At 38.1% G+C, this 26,033-nt stretch overlaps 1 long non-coding RNA gene and 1 pseudogene across 2 annotated transcripts; one reads left to right on the forward strand and one right to left on the reverse strand.

Annotated features, from left to right (window-relative positions):
• Positions 1–306: 306 nt before the first annotated feature.
• LOC148998364 (zinc finger BED domain-containing protein 4-like) lies at positions 307–4,056 on the reverse strand (annotated as a pseudogene). The gene is made up of 3 exons (XR_016168798.1): positions 3,231–4,056; positions 2,496–2,812; positions 307–434 (listed from the first exon to the last, which is right to left on the reverse strand). The product of XR_016168798.1 is annotated as a zinc finger BED domain-containing protein 4-like (transcript).
• A 3,439-nt stretch (positions 4,057–7,495) lies between these two features.
• LOC120494948 (uncharacterized) lies at positions 7,496–25,314 on the forward strand. The gene is made up of 3 exons (XR_005625939.2): positions 7,496–7,656; positions 8,140–8,199; positions 25,032–25,314. It is a non-coding gene; the product is annotated as an uncharacterized LOC120494948 (long non-coding RNA).
• Positions 25,315–26,033: the final 719 nt, after the last annotated feature.

The raw sequence follows: 26,033 nt of genomic DNA on the forward strand, positions 1-26,033 counted from the left end.
CCGCCCGAGGGGTCTTCACCGCCCTGGCCGCCCGAGGGCTCTTCACCGCCCTGGCCGCCCGAGGGCTCTTCACCGCCCTGGCCGCCCGAGGGCTCTTCACCGCCCTGGCCGCCCGAGGGCTCTTCACCGCCCTGGCCGCCCGAGGGGTTTTCACCGCCCTGGCCACCTGAAAGATCTGCTCCATTCTGGCCGCCCGAGGGGTCTTCACCGGCCTGGCCGCCCGAGGGGTCTTCACATCCCTGGCCACCCGATGGACTCTGTTTTTCCTTCACTGCCCAATGAACTCTGTGTTTCTCCCTCACCGCCCTATGGACTTTCTGTTCCGCCCCGGTCGCCTGATGTCTCTGTCCCTCCCGCCCCGCCCTGGTCCGTTCCTCCCGTCCCACCCTGGTCTGTCCCTCCCATCCAGTCTGATGGAGCGTCTGGTAGCCACTCTGTTGAGGGGGGGTAGTGTCACGTGTCTGTCCTATCGTATTGGCACATGGGTGGTTTTGTTATGTTGAGCCATGTGCTCCTGTCATTGTTTGATCCTCCCCCTCGTTACCTGATTAGTGTTTGAGTTCTCCCACCTGTTCCCTCTTGATTTGTTCCCTATTTAAGTTCCTTCATGTTTGCAGTCTGTGTTGGATCTTTGTCTTGTATCTCCCTGTTCCTCGGTGTTATTCATGGTCCGTGTATGGTGTTCAAGTTCAGTTTTATGTTTTGTTGAGTATGTTTTCCCCCTCGTGGGTTTTTGCTTTGTGTTTTGTTTTATTTTGTTAATAAATCATCCCTTCACTGCACTTGAGTCCTTCCCTTCACTTTTGTTAAGTGTATCGTGACATTATGCCCCTTTTTACAAGATGTAATATTGGTCTCAGGTGTCCCCAGAATGTATTTGTTAAGTTTCAGCTCAAAATACCCCATAGTTAATTTATTATAACCATTTGAAAATGTCACTTTGGGACCTGATTAAAAATGAGCTGTTATGGGTGTATGCCACCTTAAATGCAAATGAGCTGCATATCCCCGCCCTGCCTTTGGATGAGGGCGTAACTTGATACCAATGGCAGTCGGTAAGCAGAAGGGGAGAGTGAGAGACGCGCTGTTTTGAATGTCATTCAGTGTACGTTTGAATCGGAATATATAAATAGTACTAAGAGACTCCGGCAGAATAAACACATGAGAATGGACCAGTACGTCTCGGTATGGTTATTTAATACATTTATGTACTTATAGCGTTGTTGTAATCGCGTCTTTTTGCAAGTATGGATGTGCAACACACACACAGACACACACAAACACTAATGCTGGCGCATTTTTTTTGAAACTACATACACATTCTGTGATAAAGTTTGCTACGTACAAGCGAAATTACATTTATGCGAGGGGCCTGTGGCGTCATGTTTACTTGTCATACAGGTGCTTCTGTGGCAAATGTGAGAAGATGGCTAACTTACAGAACAACAACATATATGCAGTTTTTAATGCAATATCTTTAAATATATATTTATAAACGTGTGGTTACACACTATACAAACAATGTTTAAATTATATACACAGACATCCTACGACGACAACAACTTTAGATGCATAATTTGTTGTTGAATTGGCTGACAGACTGAAATGACTATTTGCTCAAAAATCATAAAATACACTTACTAGAAGTGACGTTGGATCGCAAACAGTAGACGACGATCCACACTTGAGGATTAATTTTTAAGCCACAACAACAGGATTAACCCATGAGTCCACGACAGAACACTTATGTTTCCAAGAGACATTACCGGCTGTCATTGAAACAATGGAGGATGGTGTGTACAGATCACTGAGGGCAGGGTCTATGCCACAACCACACTGTCAATCAAACCCCTTTCTCACTTTCTACGTCACAAAGAGCTGAATCTTAGAACAGCTCGTTCTGAGACAGTGCAGATGATTTATTGAGATTGAAAAAAAACACTGGGTGGATTTTTATCATTCTATGGTGGTTTTGCTCACACACTGCCAACACACATTTATGTTCAAACACCATTTAAAATGAATTTTCCATAATAGGTGCCCTTTAAAAGAAAAGCACAACTTATTTCGAAAGTAAAAAAATTATTTTAGCCTCAACTTTCTCAATAGACAGTGAACATGAGGCTTAAAGGGGTGATGAACTGAGAAATCAAATTTTCCTTGAGCTTTTGAAATCTAAGAGGTCATCATATTATAAGAATATCCTGTAAGTTTCAGAACTGAAAACATCCTTGTTAGTACAATAAAAGCTTTTATTGACACCAGCCTCTGAAAATAACTCGTTTTTTTAAAAGTGAACACAAACTTTTTCCATATGCAGTAGTGGAACAGTAACGAAATGCACCCATGAGTCTAAACTGATATTAAAAAACAAAAAGCTGCATGTGTTCATGCTTTCATAGATATTGGCATAATATCAACTATATAATACATTTACAAATTAACATAATATCAATTTCATCAGGTAATCTGTACTCCAATACAAAATATCTTACCTGCTTTTATGATGTGGGCCTTGTCCGTCCATGACGTTTTGAATTTGGGAAGAAGAATTGCAGCACTGATGAGTTCTGGATCTTCCATGAACTCCCCAAAGCGCTTTTGTAGACCCCGCTGCAGAGCATGAATAAGTGGAAGACATACCTTGACTGAAGCCTCCATCTTTTTGAGCTTTGAATCAAGAAGATAGATTGTGGGAAGCAGCCACCCCATCTGAGTGTTTGTTTCTGACTGAAGGATGTTCAAGGCCATGGATACAGGCTTCATCACAATGCACTATTCAGAGAGGTAAGAAACTTCAGCAGGATTCAGCCTATTTAATAAATAAATAAGTCAAAATCAAAAACACAAACATCTTAAAAGAATAGTTCACTTAAGATTTAAAATAGTCATTTACACACCCTCAAGTTGTATCAAACCTGTCCCGAATGAAGTTATTTCTTCTGCTGAACACAAAGGAAGCTATTTTGAATGTTGGTAACAAACCACACAGTTGATAGACCATATTGACAGTATTTTTTTTTTTCCAACCAATTGAAGTCAATAGGGTCCAACAACTTTTTTGGTAACCGAATACTGACATTCTTCAAAATATCTTATTTTATGTTCAACAGAAGACAGACATTAATACAGTTTTGAAACATCATAAGGGAGTGTGACAGTTTTAGTTAAGTGAACAATTCCTTTACTGTTCAAATTAGAACAAAGTGAGGTTGAACAAACAGACTTACATTTTAATTTTGAATGCTGCACATACATTTCGAAGGGATGCTTCTCCCTGCTCCTTTAGGATCCGCATTACCCTCTCTGCAGCATTGTACACTGAATTCCATCGTGTGTGGTTGGGCTGAATGAACTGCAGCTTACATTCTTCTTGCACAATCTCAGCACTGATGGCAGACCGGCTGGTTTTATTGTATAATGCCTGGCATTTCGCAAATGTTGAACGGGAAAGCTTCTTAAATGTCTCACTGCTGTCCTCTGCCTTGGAAGCATCCACAGTAGCCACCAAATTAAGGAGATGACACGCACAGCGCTGATGCTTGGGTAGATGATACTCCAACCCACTGTTAGTGTTTAAAATGGAACACGTGTCCTGAACTTTGAATCCTTCTGCATCATTCTCATCATCCAGTGTCACTGCCTCAGCAGAATCAGCCTCAGCATCAGTTAACTCTTGCAGACTCTGTTCACCATACACTCTAAAGGCTTTGATAAAATTTGATCCACTACCAGTTGTTGTTCTGACAATTTTTTCTGAGATATCATATTCCGTGTGGATGTCATCCAAGGTCCCTGCGAGCAAATCAAATGTATGTGAACCTTTCAAGCGTCTGAAGGCAATGGAAGCAGATCTTCTTTCCAGAGTAGGTTCATCAATCCAGTGTGCTGTTACCCCAATGTAACTGCGTTGTCGTGCGGTCCAACAGTCAGTAGTGGTACCTATATAGTTGACTTTTGCCATCTCAGCAATGATGTTTTTCTTTGTTTTTGCGGCTGCTTCCTCAATTCTAAGCTTCACAGTTGGTCTGGACATAACAGTACAGCTAGGTTGCATTGTACAGATTAGATTTTTGAATGTAGGAAGTTCAACAACGGTAAAGGGCTGAAGGCTTTCACAGACAAAATCAACAACAAGCCTGTCAACTGTGGACTGAGTAACCTGCCTGCAGGACACAGGGAAGTCTTTAATCTTCATCTGTGGGTGCTTCTCAATATCCCTCCTCGTCTCCTCGCTCCTCCGTCCTCCCTCCTATGACCCGGAAACCGATCGAGCTCAGCCATCTTGAAGGACATCTCAATTCTCTAATTGCACCGTGAGGAGTCGAGGATCGAGGAGATAGGAGGCTTCCTGAGGAGTCATGAGTGAGGATACACAGGTGCATCCTACGCGGAACTGTTATACTGACTAAACGTGACGCACGTGTCAATTCTCCTCCCCCTTCACATCGGTCACAATCATTTTAATTTATACTTTACCTTTGCAGTTTATATAAACCACACATCTCAGATATTTCAACAGTATAGTCTATCTTTATTATTATTTATTATGAATTACCAAACTTCAACAACATAAGGGCAGATCCTTTTAGCGCTGCTGATGACACTGTGGAGTGACGCTCGAGTGATCAAGAATTCCAATGTATATAAAAAAGCTTTTATTCGATTCCTCTGTCCTCCTTTCCTTTCCTCGCTTCCTTCCCTCACGTCCTACAGGGGGTGGAGCTGAGACGCAAGGAAAGGAAGCAAGGAAAGGAAACGAGGATGCACAAATAAGAAATGAGAAGCACCCTGTTTCACAGCTGAATCACACCTCTGTTCTTCGGAGTTCTTTCTTTTCAAGATGCATTCATTGTACTGCTTTAATTTCATTGGATGTTTTCTCTGTAAAAAGAATACACTTCAGAATTGAGTAACTCACAATTTTCATTTTTGCGTGCAATTAAAAAAAACTTGATTTAAACATAAATCTGATGTTTTATGAAAGGGAGTAAATCAACATTGGAGAAAATGTTACATTAAAATAATATCCACATCTATAAGTAAACAGAAAGGAGGTTAATGCATTTATATGCTAAACGAAATTGATGTAAGGGACAAAAAAAAAATCTAGCAGTGATGACAGGTTAATGCCTAATGAACTTGGAAGCCCGGTGAACAAACTAAATTAAAGTTTTTCCGTATGCATGGCATCGCAAGCTCGTGCAGTGCTAACAGAATACCTTTGTTCGTGTGTGTTAGAAAATATAACATTCTGCAGTTTATTTTTAGTAATTGTTTAGGCAAGTTCATGATTTTCAGTCATCATACAGTAACCAGCAACAATTATAAAGCGTGCGTGCCTTTACTCTAGGCTGGTTGCTATCGTGGTTGCTGTGATCGCGTCATCAAAAACAGCATGTAACGTTATTGTCCGGTAAAATTTATTCGATCTGTGTAGATCATCACAGTGCTTTTTTTTTTTTTTTTTTTGCTATCTTTGGCAGAATGATTTTGGTTGTCAAACATTCACACTCATGATAAATACCATAAAACATGAGCAAAATTGCGCATTATATGATGAATTTTATTATACAAAATTATACTTAACAGATATTCGAAACTTACCTCAATGTGTTTTTTTCAAATTGGACATAGAACTCTTGAACGCCGAGATTTCAACTGGCTTAGGCAAGCAAAGTTGGCATGACATAATGATACAATTGCCCTTCTTCGTCTTCACTTGAAACAGCTCTTTCAGGTATGGCCAAGGATGTTGAAGTGCTGAATTTGAGCTGTCGCATTCTGACGAATCCACCACCACTCTTCCTCCCTCCGGCTCTTCCTCCATGATTAAAATAACTTGGCGCCAGGTGTCTCGAAGTCTGTTGACGCTGGTTTGAATGCAAGTTTTCCGCGCGCGCGATTTGATTTGACGGAAATCACGCATGGAGTCACATGACTTATAAAATAAATAAATATTAATATAAATGTAGCGACGGCAGGTTCAGGGAAAATAGCGCAGTAAAAGTACCGATACTGCACTTAAAATTTACTCAAGTAAAAGTAAAAGTAAAAGTACACTATTTTTAAACTACTTAAAAAAGTACAATTCCTTAAAAAAAACTACTCAATTACAGTAACGAGAGTATTTGTAATTCGTTACTTTACACCACTGCTAATGATTCATATCAGATGTATTTCCATATATGAATGAGGCCTGAAACATCAAGTATGACTGAACTCTCGCAGTTTAACGTTACAGGTTTGGGGGTTTCTAAGTCCCAGCCGCGGCTGAATTGTTCATAAGCTTCTGAACTATTCCTTTGCATTGTGTAGGCAGTAACGTTAGCCACTGATACCATAAACCAGGTAAATGACTCACTAAACATGTTTTGATATATCGAAATTAGTGAAATGTAAAACTTCCGAAATCTCCGTGTAAACAACACGTGACGTAGACACACGACAGATCACTTCCGGCATAACTGGAGACGGTTCAGTTCGGTTCAGTTGGACATCTGATTCAGATCAGTTCGACGGCTGTTAACAAGAGGGAAAAACTACCCAGATAGCAAACTGACATTGAATCAACGTGGAAATATGACATCGAAACAACGTTGATCTGACATTGTTTTGCTCATCGAATTAACGTTGAACCAACGTCAGACGCGTCATTCTTTCAAAACTAACGGAAAATCAACTTGAAATCAACGCGTTGTTTCAACGTTATGAAAGCAAAACAATTTTCTATTTTCATTTAGCTTTGAAGAATGCCGCGTCTGACGTTGGTTCAACGTTAATTCGATGAGCAAAATCAACGTTGTTTCAATGTCATGAGAGACGTTGTTTCCACGTTGATTCAATGTCAGTTGCTATCTGGGTATACTGTTCATTTTCTCACACAAACTGCTGGGCACCGAAGATGTAGGTGTCTTTTTTCAACAGTATTTTCAATTTTGTTATTTTCAAACCGGTGTTGACTGTCAGTCATATAATGCCGTTTTAGGGGGTCCACCTCAAAGAGCATGCACAGAGAAGTCAAAATTAAACATGATTTAAATGTAAGTACACATTGATGGCCTAAGACACGAAACGAGCAGTTTGTGTGAGAAAATGAACAGTATACCCAGATAGCAACTGACATTGAATCAACGTGGAAACAACGTCTCTCATGACATTGAAACAACGTTGATTTTTTCAAGGGCCCTTGAGGTAAGCTAATCAAATATTAATTTCAAAGTGAACTATCCCTTTAACAGCATGTGTATTGTGGAAAAAAAAAATTACTTGACTTTTAAGGGCATTTCTGTAAATGTTCATAGCACTTAATGTCTCTTAAACGAATTCCATTTAAAAAGAATGTTTATCAATCGTAATTATCAACTGAATATTCTGCTTCATAATTTGTAATAAAGCAGCAGCACTTATCTCTCCTTTGCAATTGTGAGGGTTATCATGGGGTTTTCGCGGACTTTTATTGTGAAAATCGCCAGAAGGAAATGTGTGTGACACGATGAATGAAGCAGGAAGCGGAAAGTAAGTAGTACGATAATGGAGGACACACGTCGCGTTCTACCGTCTCTGCCGAAACATTCCTATTGGTTTGATTTCTGGATGTTTCTGGTGTTTGATCTATTTTTTTTCTTAATAATGTACTTCGTCATTCCCTGAGTGGTGAGAATCTTATCGTAACCTTATTTTCCCTCTACAAACTTAAAGTTAACAAACAGTTAACGTTACGTGATCATAACAAGACTCACCAGCACAATAATGGTGTTGATTGTGTGTATATATATATATATATGAATATTTACAGGTTTATTTATTAAATGCATAAAAAACCTACGCTGACGTATAGCCATGCATTTGTACACGTATTTATTGCAATACACTTTTGAACACAATTTAATATTCTCGATCATTGAAGTATGCTATATTTACACAGTTTATGACGCATGCAAAGCTGAAATAGTATTAAGCTTTATAATATATTTTTATTGGTGTATAAAGTTTAAATCATTTTAAAAGTTAATAGTTTGTTTTCATGACAATAACATTTCAAGCGTTAAGCTAGCTTTGTGTGAATTTTTATGGTTGAAAATATATAAGGTTGCTTGATTTGTAGATGTGGTTTTATACTTTTTGTTTTTTTTACAGCAGTAGACCTGTTCACCTCTGGTCCCGCTCACCAGGAGAGTCTGAATCACTGCTTAAATGGTCAGTATGGTTGATTTCAAACATCATTTTTGTGTGAGTGGTAATCTTATACTGCAGTGAGTCATTTTTATACTAAAGTTAGAAGACTAGTGTTGTCATGATACCAATTATCTCAATAGTACTACTGAACTGAAAACAAGACAAAAAAACAAAAACATTAAAAGTAATTTAAAGGAACACTCTGACTTTTTGGGACTTTAGCCTATTCACCTTATCCCCCAGAGTTAGATAAGTCCATACATACCTTTTTCATCTCCGTGCGTGCTATAAGTATGTTTGACGCACCCACCGCTAGCCTAGCTTAGCACAAAGACTGGATGTGAATGGTTGCAGCTTTCATACTAATCCAAATGAGTGACAAAATAACGCAAACGTTTTCCTATTTACATGATGTGATTTGTATAGTCACAGACTGTACAAATATCAAGGCCATATGAGACATAGACATCTTTTAACTGTATAAATACTAGGGATCGACCGATATGGATTTTTTAGTGCCGATACCGATTTTTTTCCCATCAGCCTTAGCCGATGACCGATACGGGCTGCCGATTTTCTTGAGCCGATATTTGGAGCCGATACATTTTGCTCCCTCAATTTACATCATAAAAATGACATGACGTTAAGAAATGTTACAGGTCTCAATTTAATAAAAGTAACATTTAACTAACTTCAAAAATTAATATTTAACAAATAGTAAAAAAATATGAGGTAGAACAAGTAGATAAACAATTGAACAAATATTAAAAACATAAAGTAGAACAAAAAAAGTTCAGTGCTGAAAATGAATATTTAAGCATAAATTAAATAATTACACTATTGCACACAGTAGCAACCAGCATAATAAAGTGCACAGTGCACACTGTACTTCATTTTAAAAGAAACGAACTATGTACTGCCATGGTTTCATTTTTTTCTACATAAAATAAAATGAGCATGTCTAGTCTGTAATATCACTGCGATGGCGAGGGACACACCACACGCGTCCAAACCTCAACCAGGTGGGCGCTGAATAAATATCCACAAAAAGCACAGAACAACGTTGGCATTACTTAATCCTATGACCAGTGTTCATAACAGCTACCGTATGCATACTAGGGCTGTCAAAATTGCTCAAATGGCGTTTGCATATTCCCTCTAAAAAACATATTCGAACATCCCTTTGCGCGTTTTGTTATTGACGCGCATTACGTCAATAACAGGACACATTAATACAAAGAGACATAACTACTAGTATTAGATAGTTTATTTGAGTTTAAACATATTTGACAACGTATTAAAAAGCAAGTAAATCAACTAATGGCCAAGACCGCAGAGCTCACTCTGTCTCGCACAGGCACTCTCTCTCTCTCGCCCTCACGCTCTCTGCGCGTCGGTTAAATGATCAACAAACAAATGTTGAGTGCTGATCAAGAGTTTTGTGCAAGCAATTTAAGGTTGTGAGTCGCGACTCTTGTCCCAAATATTGCAGGCTTCATTCAGTGATTGAAGTTTCACAGTAGGGCTGGGCGATATGGCCCAAAAAAATTATCACGATAATTTTTTTTATATCAGTCGATATCGATAATTATCACGATATATGTCAGATATTTATTTTTTTAAGTTTAAAGGCAGATTTTTGTAACTAAGTGAAAGTTGTATAAACCAGAGTGTTAATTGTGTTTTTAAACTACTCTTTAAATTTATGTTCATTAACAAAAACAGTAACATCTGTTTTTTTTTTTTTTTTTTCCTATGCAACAACCATATTTTTATGTGATAAAAAGTAATATTCTGACTGTTTGAGTTGTATTCAAATTAACCATTGGTCATTCAGTATCATGCATTTTTAGATCATGATAACCACAGATAAAACCAGTTATAGCCTATAACTTAGCTCCTCACTGGCATAACTTTATGGTTTCTGTATTTTTTGTATGAAAAACAATAGCCTAACAGTTAAATACATTATTAAATACTGTACTTATATTCCATTAGTCATAATACATTGTCTACATTAATAATATTATACAATATCCCACATTTCATGGGGCAGTTAATATTACCAGGCTAACCTTACAGTAAATCCATGGGAAGCTAAATGGATTCAGTATCAATTCAGATTCTGACTGGATCGTTGCACGCAGTGTTTCTCCTTTTTGTCAGCGGTGTTTCATCTGCCTTTAAACTGGTTTAAACTTGACATTTGTGTTCTTCGCTGAACTCAAGCGCTTCTCACTGGATCTCGTGAGCAAAACGATCAGAGGCGCGTCTGCGTGAGTTCGCGCTGCACTCAGTGCGCTGCCATTTGGACTTTGACCCGAGCGGATAAATGCTCCGTGTGGCGCGCGCGGTTTAAATGAGTTTCGTTCCGCTTTTGACGCAAAACATTATCGGACATTTATCGACCTCTTGATATCGTTTTATCGAGGAAAATTATATCGCGATAATTATCGTTATCGTTTTATCGCTCAGCCCTATTTCACAGTATATAACCGACAGTGAGCGCTCCGAGCGACCTGTGCAGCTGTAGTAACGTTATTAGTCTGCAACCGCGGGCGTGTTTTTCCACATTCAAATATTAATTTTCACCTTCAAAATTAATAAATATTCGAATGTAGAATATTCATAGACAGTCCTAATGCATACTGAACGGATAGCCTACACCTTAGCTATTTGCAGCTCCCTAATACAATGGCAAGCAGTTAAGTTTTATAGACGAGGCATTCGCGTTTTCCATTTGGACCCACAAACTTGCTTAGTTGCAAGCACATAACAGTTATAGGGTGACGGGTTTCCATTTTGAAAGTGTTTGACAATATTTCAGCAGTCAAACATAAAAGATCCTTTGAAAGTTTAAGTTACCATTCTTGTGAAGAGCAGGTTGCACTCTGCTACTGGGGGAGGGCGGGGCACGTGAACTGCAGCATCTCCAGCAGCACGGAGCTGCCCGTGGCCGCCTGTCTATAAATAACGCCGGAAAAAAAAAAAAAAACTATCGGCGAACGCGCAGCGGTGTATCGTCCGATTCCGATACACGTAAAAACCTCAAATATCGGCCCGATATATCGGCCGGCTGATATATCGGTCGATCACTAATAAATACTATGTTTGCGAAGCACTGCCACTTGGGCAGAGTGATAACCATCACCTGAGACGCACCGTGACGAGGAACAGAGTGTTCGCTCAGTGTTGGAGTAAAGAGTCAGCAATTACTAGATAGAAAAGCATAGTTTATCATGGGTGTTTGCTTTATTGTATGAGCTGTGACATAAACAGGGGAGACCAGGTAATACATTACCATGTTTCATTGAATTCCAACCAAAAACGCATCCAGATTTATAAATATCACAGAACATGAATAAATAATTATTATTACAAGAATCAATATATTTTAAATGCAATTTATTAGCTGAACCAAATGTATTCAACAGCATATAATATACAGTATAATTGCATTACTATAGGATAGAATAAGGGGAAAGTAATAGCACAAATTGCTTTTGCACAATGAACTCACAGTCTATCGTACCTTTTTGCACGCTCAAGGTTGTTATTTCCACTTATTTCAAATTTAGTCTACTAGGCGCACCGCGCGCAGGATGCAAGTTCAACGCGCTCGTTTTTTTCCAAGCGCGTCCGCACCACATCAAGATAAAAACATATTCATAGCCTAATCATATAATAGTGTCATTAACGTTACATTAGATCTGGCTAATGGCACAGTTACAGTAGGTCATCTAAAAACATAACGGAACACTTACCTCAGCCGCAGGTGATCCACTTGTCCTGTCTGTGCTAGAGCTGTCGCGGTTATGGAATTTCCCTTGCGGTAATGTTGAGTGGCTCAATAGCGCGATATGCGGTATTACCGCCATTTATTTATTTATTTATTTATTTAATTTATATGTATTTGTTGCTAAAAACGAGGACATTTTCAGTAACCATGTAACGTTAACCGAAACTAAACAGCGTCATGCGCATTGAAAGACTTTCACTCAGCGCGCACATTGTTATGACAACGGACTTTGAGCGAGTCATTGAACCGTTCATTCAACGAACACGTTTAAAAAAGCGGATTCATTAAAAGAGATGTAAAGAAACAAGAAGATTTTAATTATTTTTAACTTTGAGATTCAACTTTTCAAGGCTCAGCTGAGCAGCAATGCGTCGCATGTGCAACGCTGAAGGTGATGCTTCACTTATTAGAGACCAATATAGCATTGATTCAATGTGTGACTCACTGATTTTATTTCCCCGCGGCTTCCTTGTGCTGTGGGATGCTGACCAGCGCTGCTGCTGACGCGCATTTATGGGAAAATATCCGTGAAGAGAATGTTAAAATGATGATGCGACAAATATTTCGCTTCCCTTTGACAGGACAAGCTTTTCACGACTTCAAAGCCAGAGGTATTCACGCGCTCTGCCGATCATTCACTGTCTGTGTGAAGCCTGTAGGCTACACATCACCATGATAAACAGTCTTGTTATCATTATGAACTTGTTAAACATTCAATACACATGCATTAAGTTCAAAACAAGAAGGGTATCCTTATAAAAAAAAAAAAGTGAATATCGCGGTTGCTGCGGTTACGTGCAATCCTCTGCGGTTGCCTTGTCAGAAGCGCGGTACTACAATATTGCGGTTACCGCGACAGCCCTAGTCCGTGCTATCGATGGGATGGCCGTATCCTTCAGCACATTATGGTCCGTGTGGCAAATTCCTTTTTTTTTTCAAAATATACATTCCTCATTGAAATGTACTGAGCAAACATAATGTCCCATAATCTATTTAGGTGTGTTTGGATCAATATCCAGAGTAAGTTAGCCATTTCTTCATCCAGTCAGCGTTTTTAGTTGGAATTCTGTGAAGCATGGTATTACCTCCCCTGTTTACTGTCGCAGCTATTTACAATAGAGCGAAAACCCATGACTGTAAACTACGCTTTTACTATTTATAAATTGTTACCCAAACTCTGAGCAAACACTACTCCTCACCACGGCGTGTCTCCGGTGATGCGGTCATCACTCCGCCAAAGTAGCAGTGCTTCGCCTTCAGAGAATAGTTCCCAGGTTTTATACGGTTAAAAGATGTCTGTGTCTCATTTGACTTTGTTATTTGCACACTCTGTGAATATACAAATCACAACATGTAAACAGGAAAACGTTTGCGTTATTTTGTCTCTCATTTGGATTAGTTTGAAAGCTGCAACCATTCACATCCAGTCTTTGTGCTAGGCTAGCGGTGGGTGCGTCAAACATACTTATAGCACGCACGGAGATGAAAAAGGTATGTATGGACTTATCTAACTCTGGGGGATAAGGTGAATAGGCTAAAGTCCCAAAAAGTCGGAGTGTTCCTTTAATAATATGACCCACATGGAACTTTTATTTACTAATAAAAATAAATAACTGACATTTTCACTTCAGTATGTGCCTGTCCTGTTTTTGAGCATTTCCTCCGGTTTTTAAGCATTTCCTCCACTTTAATACTAATACTACTACTAAAAAACAAAACAAAATCACATGCCAGTGTGACCACACAGGCCAATGTTGAGCAACTACTAGTCTATGATACAGCCGAGCCTACGGGTATGCCTATAGATCTTTGCTACATTGGCAACTTAAAAGGACAAAAGGATAAAGACAAATTAAACCGTTATTGACCTCAATTGCCCTCTCACAAAATATTAGACAATTTCTCATTTGACTTCTATTTGAGGGCATGAGCTAAGGGTGGGAAATGTGGTCATATGTCATGATATAGTTATTTATGTTATTTTATCTTTGTTATCAATGATAACATCAAAGATACACATAACAAACAATTGGACAAATACAATAAGCAAAGAAAAAAAATTATGTCACTGTGGTAAGTTTTTCAGGTACCATAGGGCTATTTAACAGCAGCATTCAAAGCATCAGCCAAATTTATTAAATCAAAACTGTTTCAGTTTTGACTGAAAACTACATCGGCGATTACTGACAGCCAATGAGAGAGCAAGATACAGAGCAGCAGGGAGTCTGGGGAGGAGTTATAGATCACATATCAACAAGCTAGCCATTGTTGTTTCAGAAAAAGGCTTCTTCTTGGTCTATTTGGACCCAAGAAATTGAAGGAAAATTAGTACAAATTTGGCAGGAGCACCCATGTCTGTTTAAGATTTCATAAGAGTCGAAAAAGTCTCACTTGAGAACTCAGGTCTTTCACGTGTGATGTTGCGTTGTTTCCTTGTTACATCTAGTCTGTGTTTGTTGTGAAACGTAGCGTCGTAGCGTTTGCGCGTAGCGTCAGTGGCGGTTCTACTTTGAATTACACCCAGGGCGAGACCCCCTTCGAGCGCCCCCCCCCCCCAAACCAACCAACCAACCAAAAAAAAAAAAACCACCCCAAAAATAAAATCTCTTTCCGTTCATTTGAAAAACACAGTGAATAGAATCCAGTTATTTTGCTAGATTAATCTAACTTTAAAGGGAGGAAGTAACCATTAGCGCATTGGTTATTGCCTTGAATTATGTGCATGGCACACTTTTAGTCATGACTTGTTAAAGTATACTTTGTCACTAAATGGAGTTTTTAAAAGTAAAATCGTCAGAGAGACACTTAGGCCTATTTTGTAACACAATACTTATCTCTTAAATAATTTTGAACAGCTATCATATTAACAACTATCCAAACTGTTATAGACCTAAAATAGCTTTTGTAGCCCTATGTCACTCTTAAAATGTCAGAGAAAAGGACAGAATCAGAGATTATTTAGAAAATAGAAAATTGTACTTTGCATATTATAGGCTACTATAAAAACACATAAAGTTGATCATTATGTAAATTATTTTCATTTCATGAATATAGTGACCAACATGATCACAGAATCTTGTTCAAAAAGCCTAATACACAATGAAATCAATTCACCAAGTTAATAACATTAAAGATTTGTTTTTAAGGAGTGTCTTTTATCTTACCTACTAAACTTAAAAAAAAGGTTAACACAAAATATTTAAAAAAAAATATAAACCTCATATTTCAGCATTCAATCATCTCTATAAAAAGAATGAGTCAATAAAGATACATTCCTGACATTTATAATGCACAGTAGCTGATCTTTTAATAGTAAAATTCGGTCCGATTTTCCCATGGCTGTCGTTGCTATACAACCATGCACTCGCGCTCTCCACAATGGCAAAGAAGTTTTAGTAGCTAATGTATTTCCACCACAGAAAAACGCTTGCTGAAGCTCTGCTAAAAGAGTTATTTACAGAGAAGAGAAAAAAAACCCAAGTGTTTGGGTGCACGTGCACTCCCATACTGAGAAGATTATGAGCGCGCCTCCCGCGAGCGCGTAATGAGCGCGCTTCCCGTGCGCCTAATCGCCTATTTGAAATAACGACCTCAAGCGCGCAAAAGACGCGATACGTGAACTAATCAAGAGACCCCCTTGATATCGCTTCTGTGCACCTTCTCCGCAAGCAGGGGCGCCATTGCCAATCATTGAATTGAAATGATAAAAAATAGAAAACCTTCGCGGGACAGAGGATTTTTTTTAACTGCTCGTGCCGCCCCCCATGTGACATGAAGAGATGCCGCCCCGGGCGACTGCCCGGTTCGCCCGTGCCTAGAACCGCTACTGCGTAGCGTGCTAGACAGTTGTCGGCGATTCTTCTTATTGTAAAGTAATGCAGTGTGAAACCTTCTGTCGCCGATCCATCGTGCAGTGTGAACACAGCAGTGACTGAATGCTAGCCAAGATAGTCATGCAGTGTGAAAAGAACAGCGACCCAACTACTTTCAATCACCCGTTCCATCCTTCCCTCACTCATGAACAAACCCCAAGATACTTAAACTCCTCCACTTGAGGCAGGATCTCTCCACCAACCTGAAGTGGCCATGTTTATTCAACGATGTCAATGGCAACCACAAATTTTACAGATTTTTACAAAAGGCTGTGTTGATATTGTGAACCAATGTATGGAAAACACTAATATAATTTGACAGCTATCAAATATAGTTTAACCTATCCATCTTCACCATAATGCCTAGAAACACATACAGCTGTGCATCGCCACTGTGAAAAGGGACCCTCTCAAACGGTGTCGTGCCACGTTCCAAACGTTGTTAAAGGGATACTCCACTATTTTTTGGAAATAGGCTCATTTAACTCCCCTAGAGTTAAACTGTTGAGTTTTACCTTTTTTCAATCCATTCAGCCGATCTCCGGTTCTGGCGGTACCACTTTTAGCATAGCTTAGCATACATCATTGTGCACAAGACCATTAGCATTGCTTCCAAAAAAATTACCAAAGTGTTTCGATATTTATCCTATTTAAAACTTGACTCTTCTGTAGTTACATCGTGCATTAAGACAGACGAAAATGTAAAATTGTGATTTTCTAGGCTGATATGCAGGGAACTATACTCTCATTCCTGCGTAATAATCAAGAAACTTTACTGCCGTACCATGAGTGCAGCAGGCGCGATGACTACACAAACTTAGTCCCGGTCACGTTGGAAGCTGGTCACTATTTTCAGGCGCTGCGTCATAACATTACGCCTGCTGCACTCATGGTACGGCAACTTTACATTTTCCTTCGGTCTTTATGCACAATGTAACTACATAAGAGTCAAGTTTTAAATAGGAAAAATATGGAAACACTTTGGTCATTTTTTTCTGAGAAATGCTAATGGTCTTGTGCACTTCAATGATGTACGTTAAGCTATGCTAAAAGTGGTACTGCCAGAACCGGAGATCGGCTGAATGGATTCAATAACGGTAAAACTCAACAGTTTAACTCTGGGGGAGTTGTAAAATGAGCCTATTTCCAAAAAAAGTGGAGTATCCCTTTAAAGCCGACAGACTGATTAATATCATAACAAAAATGAACTCTGGTATTCTTTATGCACTTTAAAATACCCATATTTAAAATATAGCTTTAAATACTGGCTTCCGACATACAGCCGTACACTGGGCTCAAATTTCGGCGCAGGATTGCGGGTATTGCGCATAATTCTAATCATTCCCGCAGGTCTCCCATTTATAATGCGGGATATTCCCGCAATCGTAATCCACACAGATTATAAAATCAAATCATTCTTTTAATAACTATCTGCCAGAAGCAATTTCACAAACAGCGCGAGTGTTCAGCAGTGCCATGTCTTCTATCTCTTCTCTCAAAATGTGTTTTGCAAGGCAAGCATCAAGCGCTGCTGCGATAATACACACTCGGGTTCAGGAGTCGGGACATGACCGAATATTCACTTGCACAATCAGGCCAGCAGTGCATCATGAATGAAGTTTACCATTTGCACGTCTTTTTAAGTCTTACCAGTTTAAACATTCAAGCGATTTTAAACTAATCAGTGCTCGCGCACTCTCTGGGATGATTGAGCACATTTATAGAAAATCCGCCTCTAGAACAGCTGGCCAGTAACAAAAGTTATTTTTCACTGATTTATATTGCTTTAACATGCAAAACTGTGTCCATTTCGGTCTTCGTGAGTATACTCTAAACATCTTTTTTGTTTTGTCTTTGATAATAAAACGCATGCCAGTATAATAAAAACAGTATCCGTGCACTAGCTCTTAAAGTGACGGCAGCCATATGTGTTTGTCATTAATTTTGTCATCAAAACAACAAAAGAGAGCTTTAAGTTAAAGGAATCAGGATTAATAGCCTATGTATTTAATCTATTCAGGACTAAAATACTATCCAGTGTTATTTTCCATTTGATTAATTTATTCAGTTTCTGTCTATGAATACTAGGGTTGGACCTATTTAAAAACTTTATTCTATTGTATTTATTTGTGCAACTTTTTTCAATTTAATTGAACAATTTAAATAAAGCCTTGTGTTTTGTAAATTCTTAACAACATTTCCCTATTGTAAAAATGCAATGAGCGCAAACATTTAGGCAAGATAATTTTGTTTGGCAAAAATGCCCGATTTATGGTGGAAGACTAACCCCTGACCTGACGAACAAAATTATGAACTTGGAGCTCAGAGGAAAGTGCACAACAAAACAACAGTCGTGAATTAGAAATTTTGAAGAGAAATGTCAGAGCATTTCTATTAGGGATGGGACGGTATGAAAATTTCATATCACAATTATAGTGTCCAAAATAATCGTGATTATCAATATTATCACGGTTTTGTTAAAAATTTATGAAAGTGCTCAAAAAGAACTGATGCTCACACTGAAAACATTTCAACAAGTTTTATAATTGAAAATCAACAAACAACAAATAAAACAAGCCTCTCTATGCAGTTTTTTTAAGCAAGATTCTATTCTATGGCATTTGCTTCTTTACAATGCCCGTCGTCAATAGCAACACATGATTACACAGCGCACATCCATATCACAACGGACGCGCGCTCTTGTTTCATTCAAATACAACTTGCCGTCCTGCGTCTCCGGTTTTTGATTGTATTGCAAAAATGAAATCAGAGTTGATTTATTGCTTACAGAGTTTGATAATATTGGTGAGATATATCTTGTCTGGACGATTGTTTTACAAAATGAATTCATAAATAGGTAAGATTTAAAACATTAGCTAATCTCATTATCAATTCAATATGTCCCCGTAATTATGTGGTAAAAATAAAATCGGTTTAATACGTGATGTATCTATACTTTTCTATCCCTTAAATTATCCCTTTTAATAATAGTCTTGTTTGAAGTTGTTCGTTCGTCTTTAGCTCAAATCCACTTGCTACGAACTTTTCTTCGTGGAAGCTTCACGTCTATTTCAAGTGAGTGACATAAAATGTTTCAACTCAAAACAACATTTCGTGCCCAATTGTTTCCCAGACGTAGTTTTGGTAGTAAGGTCAAAGTTAACTTGCCTTGCGTTCGGGTGATGATCACACAAGACGACTCGGCAGATTTGAAGTGTTTCTATTGCAGTGACTTTTTGTTCGGCAGACAGGGTGACCATCCTCGATCAAGTTTCCCTCAGGACTTTTGTAAAACCCAAAATATGACCACACCTCAGATTTGGTCCTTTTAAAAGGCTGAAAAATCTCCTGAGCATGGTCACTGCCTTCCGCCATTCCTTCTCGAATAGTAATTTAAAAAAATATTGCATGCTGCGCGCCTGCGTCAGACTGGCCGACAGGATTCAGTGAATTATTAAAATCGCGATAATCAAACTTTTTTGTTACTTTTTTTTCTTACAAAAAACCCATGGCTTCTCTTCAGAAGGCCTTTATTAACCCCTTGGTGCCACATGGAGCACTTTTATGATGGACTTTTATAGCTCACTCACATTAAAAAAAAAAAAAAAAAAAATATATATATATATATATATATATATATATATATATATATATATAAACTACATATAGATTGAGTAAATCATTGGGCTAATTTTCATTTTTTGGTGACCTTAACTATCCCTTTAAGTTATACCAATTGTGTATTTATTTGAATATAATTTCCAAGATGGGCATTTTGACATAATTGTGTGTATTTAACTGTTAAAGTGAAATAAGTCATAAAAAAGATCTGAATTTGAGATGACTGACAGGCAGCCTTCTGTGTGCACGCTTCGGGTGTGTGATAACGTGCAAGGTCTACATTAGGTTCTTTTCGAGGCTTATTGGCCCTCATTTATCAATCTTGCGTAGAAACGGGTGTATATGTTGGTGTAAGATTATGCTTACACTCCTCTCACCGCCTGATTTATGAAGATGTGCGTACCTTTGAAATCCAGGTGTACGCAATGCCTGCCCTTGATAAATCCCGCGGCCGAAATCGATCGTCATTAGAATAACACGCCTCTAAATATTCAAGTCTCCGCTCCCCCCACGCCCTCATTTTATGCCATGGACACACGGAAGACGGCAAAGAAGAGAAACTTCTCTGACGTGGAGCCGAAATGAGCTATCACAATGCATTATTTTACAGCACGTCTTTTGAAATTAGCATTCAATTTTGAATCACGTCACATATAAACACGTCACGTATAATAGTGATGATGATGGATGTGAAGTACCATTCATTCACATTAATAATTGCATGACAATTTGTAATAGTAGGCTATTCTTCTTATTATTGTGATTTGCATTAATGATGCTTATTGTTATTTAGAAGAAGGATGTCGTTATTAGGCTATTATTTGTATTATTATTATCATTTAAAAGAAGAAGAATGTATTTTTTTATTATTTTGTCAGTCTGAATTATTTTTTGGTCAATCAAAGCCTTTCATTAGGCTACCGAACCCAGTCCGTGCGCACCTGCCGGGGAAAATCCTGAAACGTCAGGGTAAAACGGGCTCGCAACTGAAGGAATAGCCTACATATGCTTACAAATCAAATGCTTTGGTAAAGTCACACAAATTAAACATTGAAGTCCACGTTACACAGAAATAAACACTGAAGTTTATAATTACTATGTTGTTGTTTTTTGTTTGTTTTACAGTGGGTCATAATATATCGTTTAGTTTGTCTGTGCGTTTTGTGGTGTTTGGAATTTTTCTGCGCATTTCCTCACTAACTCAAAACGTGCGTACACCACCTCCTAAGCTGGTGTTGGATTCGAGCGTGCCGTATGCCCACGTCCATATTGATAAATCTCAAACTCACCGTGGTTTTGAGTGTACGCAAGGTATACGCTGGAAATTTGGTGTACGCACTTTTGATAAATGAGGGCCACTGTGTTTAACTTTTTTTAACATCAAGCTCGTCACGCAGTTAATATTTTCATTCATGCATGTTTCATTATCGCTCTAACAAAATCGATAACTATGCAGTCCTGCATTATGTGGATATATAATGATTGGCATGGCTAGTGTGCCTGCTGGGAGTGGAAGCAGATTGCTGCACACTTGCTGCTGTCGCACTTCCAACTCAACTCTTGAAATATGGCTTATATTTAAACGGTATCATTTACAAAGTACCTGTACTTGAAAAATGAGGAATCGTACTGTTTAGGGTATTGTGATACCTTTCTAGTACCAGTATATCATGCTACACTAGTTCAGACTAGCGGACTATTCATGTTCACTCATATTAAATCCATCAGCACAATTGTCCACAAATTTGTGTTCTGGTGGTTTCACGGTAATTTTTGCTTTTTATGACAGAGTTAAATATATTTTTTTTTATAAAAAGTTAAAGTAGCTTATTTTACTATCAGGAGTGAATATATATATATATATATATATATATTACATTAAATATATTTAATGTAAAATATATTAACCATGATATTTAATGGAAAATTACATTAACCATGATGCTGTACACTAAATTCCACCAATCAGAGAGTCAAAACAAGCAAAACACGTCAAAAGATCTGGTTAATTTGAACACTCCCATGAAGCACCGCGAATGACTTAATCGAGTCGGCCTCCCTGTGATATAAGTGCATATTTTACAATAAACTTGATCTTTCGCACTGCTCGTTTCCTGTCTTTCTGTCCTGCTGCAGAACTACAGCCTAACTGAATTTAATTCCTAATTTAATTCGATTGTGGCAATATTCTGTTAACATTGGCTCAATCAGAAATATGTTGAGCCAATGGAAAAAAAATAGTTTATCAAACTGTGTTGTTGGTCCAATTAAATGTTTTTTAAATTGTAGTAGCAAGTATAATTTCTGTTCTAAATACACTTCATGACCATATTGAAACTTGTGACGTTTATTCTTCTCATGGAAAGGATGTTTGTTTTGATAATCAGCACCGACTGATTCGGCTCTGTTCGCTTTCCCTCACGTCTGCGTTTGAATTATCTATACCAACGGTTTTCCTCAGGTGCATGTTATGTTGTACATGCAGAAACAGATAAAGAAACAAAGTTAAATACTTTTAACAAAGATAAATTGTATCAATAATTAATTGTTATATTTAATTTATACAGTAAAGACTGTGCAGTGTTATTTTACATTAGATTTTGTTTGTCTGTACCTGAATACAGTTATATTTACCTGAAAAACAAAGCACTATAATTTCCATTTAATTTCCATCTTTGTTCTGTTGTATTTAGACGCAGTTCCTACAAAACCAACCACCCCAATCATTCTAGATTAAACCTTTACAAATGTAACTAAATTTTTTTTTGCAATGTCTTTTTTTTTTTTTTTTCCCAATATCGTCCAGCCCTAATAAATATTAATTAAATGACAATGCATAGTGTAGTCTACATTCACACATTTAAAGGAGAACTCCGGCGAACAATGAACCTTTGGTCTAATAAAACATCGGTACATAGTCAACCGTTCTCTGAGATTTGTTTTCATGATAATCGAATGTAAAGAATTGTATCTCTAAAAACTGTTTAGTGTATAATGCTAGTAATGGGGGCATTGACTAAGTAAAAAGAAATCGCTAGTTTATACCCCTAACAAGGCTCAAAATAGCCCCACACTAACGCAGTAACATAATGAGGCTCCATACATGCAAAACGAAGCATTGAGAACTTTGTAAGTGTACAGACCGTTTAATAAGAAGATACTTTATAAAGACAGTTAACTTCACGTATACAGACAGAAGCCATCTTAGGAAATAGTCTCGATAAGTCAATCTCCGAACGGCGTGCTGAGTGATCTGAACTGTATGAAGTTCAGCGAACTTCTGAACTGTATGAGCGGTGTTCGGGGATCGACTTGTCGAGACTATTTTTTAAGATGGCTCCGGTCTGTATACAACTAAGTGAACTGTCTTCATAAAGTATCTTCTTATTAAACGAGTGCTTACAAAGTACTCAATGCTTCGTTTTGCATGTATGGAGCCTCATTATGTTACTGCGTTAGTGTGGGGCTATTTTGAGCCTTGTTAGTGGTATAAACTAGCGATTTCTTTTTACTTAGTCAATGCCCCCATTACTAACATTATACACTAAACAGTTTTTAGAGATAAAACTCTTTACATTCGATTATCATGAAAACAAATCTCAGAGAACGATTGACTAGGTCCCGATGTTTTAATAGACCAAAGGTTCATTGTTCGCGGAGTTCTCCTTTAAGGCCCGTACACACCAGGATGAATATCAGCGAGCGTTATTCATCAGCATTTTTCAACGTGTTTTTTGTGTTCACACCCAAGCAATTTTCGCTGATGATGAGCCAAGTGAACAGATTCATTCCCTGACATTAAATGGTGCCAATTTGCTCTGCAATACCACTCCATAACAGTTCTCTAACTTCTCTTTTATCAAGATGTTTGTTGTCCCTGTCGCGTTTGTTATATAGTTCTTTATGTTCTAGCACCAACGAGAACAGCAGCTCTACATTCATCTTGCCTTGCATCTTCCTCGTCTTATTTCTTCCTGGCTGTGTAGACGGCAATGCTACTTGGCGTATATCTTCTTCGCCGTTGCATATGTATGCTCGGCAAGACCGTTTTGTGTTTGAGCGCCCCCAAGTTGTGTTTTACTGTAACTTCAGAAGCTCCAAACACGTGAGCAAAAGCGGCAATCTAATTGTTTGAATAGTTTTTGACGCAGCGCATCAAACTAAAAAAACGAACCTGAGGCGTTTTTTTTAAAAATTACGCTTTTATGTGTGTCGTTTTACACGCAGTGTGAACACTCACATTGGGGCCCTTTGTTTAGTCACGAGGCGTTAAACGTCGCCAAATAACACACGCAAAATTCGTCCCTGTGTGAAAAGGCCTTTAAGGTGCAGTCTGTACGAATGGTAGACAAATACGTTGTGTTTCTGGAACTGGAATCACAGGGTGTCGAAATACTATTGGTTGAACTCTGCGAGATCAGACAGACCAAAACAGAAGACATTCCAACACAGAATGCACATTTCAAAGTAAAATAACTGGATGTAAAATAGTTTTTTTTTTAAACATGTAAACATATGGTATTTTTATGCTTTAGTGGAGTGAAAAGTTACATTACAGCACCTTTAAGTCTCTACTGTTGCTGTGTAATGCATGGAAGTTAAGTGTGTTTCATGTTGCATTTAAAGTCCCTGTAAAGTCAAAATTAATTATGTGTTCTAAGTATGTCACACCACAGAAAAATGTGTTATTAGCCACCCAGCCAAATTTGAATGACAAAAAAGCCGGCAAGTACATAAAATAAGCTATCAAAATCTTGAAAAAATGAGCAGTTATCTCTGTTCTCAAACGCTGGGGGCGTGTCCACTGGCTGTGCTGAAACCACGCCCACTTGCTGGAGCTGTCGACGGTGATATTTGAAACTGCTTTCGCGACAGTAGGATGAACGCTGAGGCGGAAGATGGTCGTTTTGGCCCCGTTCAGTGAATCCCAGTTGTCTCTGAGGAAAGTTTATAAAACTATCCTGTGTAAAATTATCACTACAGAGGTGGGTGTTGACGGTGATCCTCAGCTCTTCATCAAGGTAACGTTAGGCTCTCTAAAAACCTCTTCTTGATGTGATCGTTTTTAGGGAATTTAAATGAAGATACCGATATGTTTTGTACATGATCGCATCCAGGTAGTCTATGCATTTCTGTGTCGAAGGCATAGCTAGGTAGCAAACTGTAGGCTCAGCTGTAGTAACTAATAGTACTGACAGTCACTCGCGATTGAGCGGTGAATGGGAATGTGCTCGGGGAGTGTTATTGTGTGTTAGGGGAGAGATCAGACTCTGTGCGTCATCAAATAGGGGCGTCTCCAGGAGCTCATGGGCTCCCTGTTTTAGCCCTGCCCAAACAATCCGTAAAATTGCAATGGTGAAAAACTTTTTAACGGTCTAACTCCACATTTCAGTACTTCACAGTTCAGTCTTTGTAATATGTTTTAGCAATGCATATGTAACATTTATAATGTGTTTAGAACTTTTTTGTAGAATTGCTTTTACAGAGACTTTAATGTTTCTATCATAGATTCTGCAGCAGTGCTAGTATTGATGTTTTCTCATTTGTTTTGTTTCTGTCAGGACTGGAACTATAGCAACCGCTGGACTCTGTATCGTCTCGTACTGAAACAAACAATTCCCATTTTACTCACCTGCTTTTCTGCAAACAGATTGAAATGCAATTAAATAACCTAGAATTGTGAGGAATCACTCGAAATGTCAAGATAAACATTCATCTGTCTGGATGTTTTATACACATTGACCTGTAACATAATATGAATATTAGGCATTAGAGTTTGTGTACATATGCATGCATGTATGAATGAATGAGAAATTGAATAATTAAACTTGTGTTACTTTTAAATGTGTTTGTGTTTACTATTACTAACAGAGTAAAACAGACCACATCAACAATATAAGTAACAGTCCTGTACTGGCCAACAGGAGCACCAGAAGAATTCCCAGTGGCCTGGCAACTGATTTGGCCACTGCCTTTATATAAAAAAGAAAAAAAAAGTCAGATCTCTGTCCTGCAAAACCTATTTATTATCAAACTTGAAACATTTCTTTGCATGCGTCATACACACACACACACACACACTGTAAATTCTAACAAGTTCAGTTTACTTAAAAAAAGGTTTGGAAACCGATTGCCTTATTTTTGCAAAGCAAACTTAAAGGGAAAACTGAAGTTAAGTTAATAATCAGTTAAAAGTAAAGAAAGACCACTCTTTCCAAGTAAATTAAGTGATAAATATCAAGTCAGTTTAAAGTAAAGTTCTAGTTAACATACTCAGTAATATTTATTAATTCTACTTAAGATTTAATAGTAAGATCACTTGAGTAGTTCCATTTAACTGACAGCATTATAATGTGTTCTGCAAACATCTTAAATACTATTATTCGCAACATGGTTTTAATCTACCATTTTAAGCTACAGAGACTTAAAAAAATATGTGCAATCGGTTTCCACATTTTCTTCAAGTAAAGTGAACGTATTTTTAGCAGTTTAAATAGCATGGAATGCACCTAAGACAAGTGTGGAATTATTATCAATGTTTATTTTTTGTAAAAAATCACAAT

This window comes from Pimephales promelas, chromosome 1 (assembly GCF_988280905.1).
Source record: "Pimephales promelas chromosome 1, fPimPro1.hap1.1, whole genome shotgun sequence".
Taxonomy (NCBI): domain Eukaryota; kingdom Metazoa; phylum Chordata; class Actinopteri; order Cypriniformes; family Leuciscidae; genus Pimephales; species Pimephales promelas.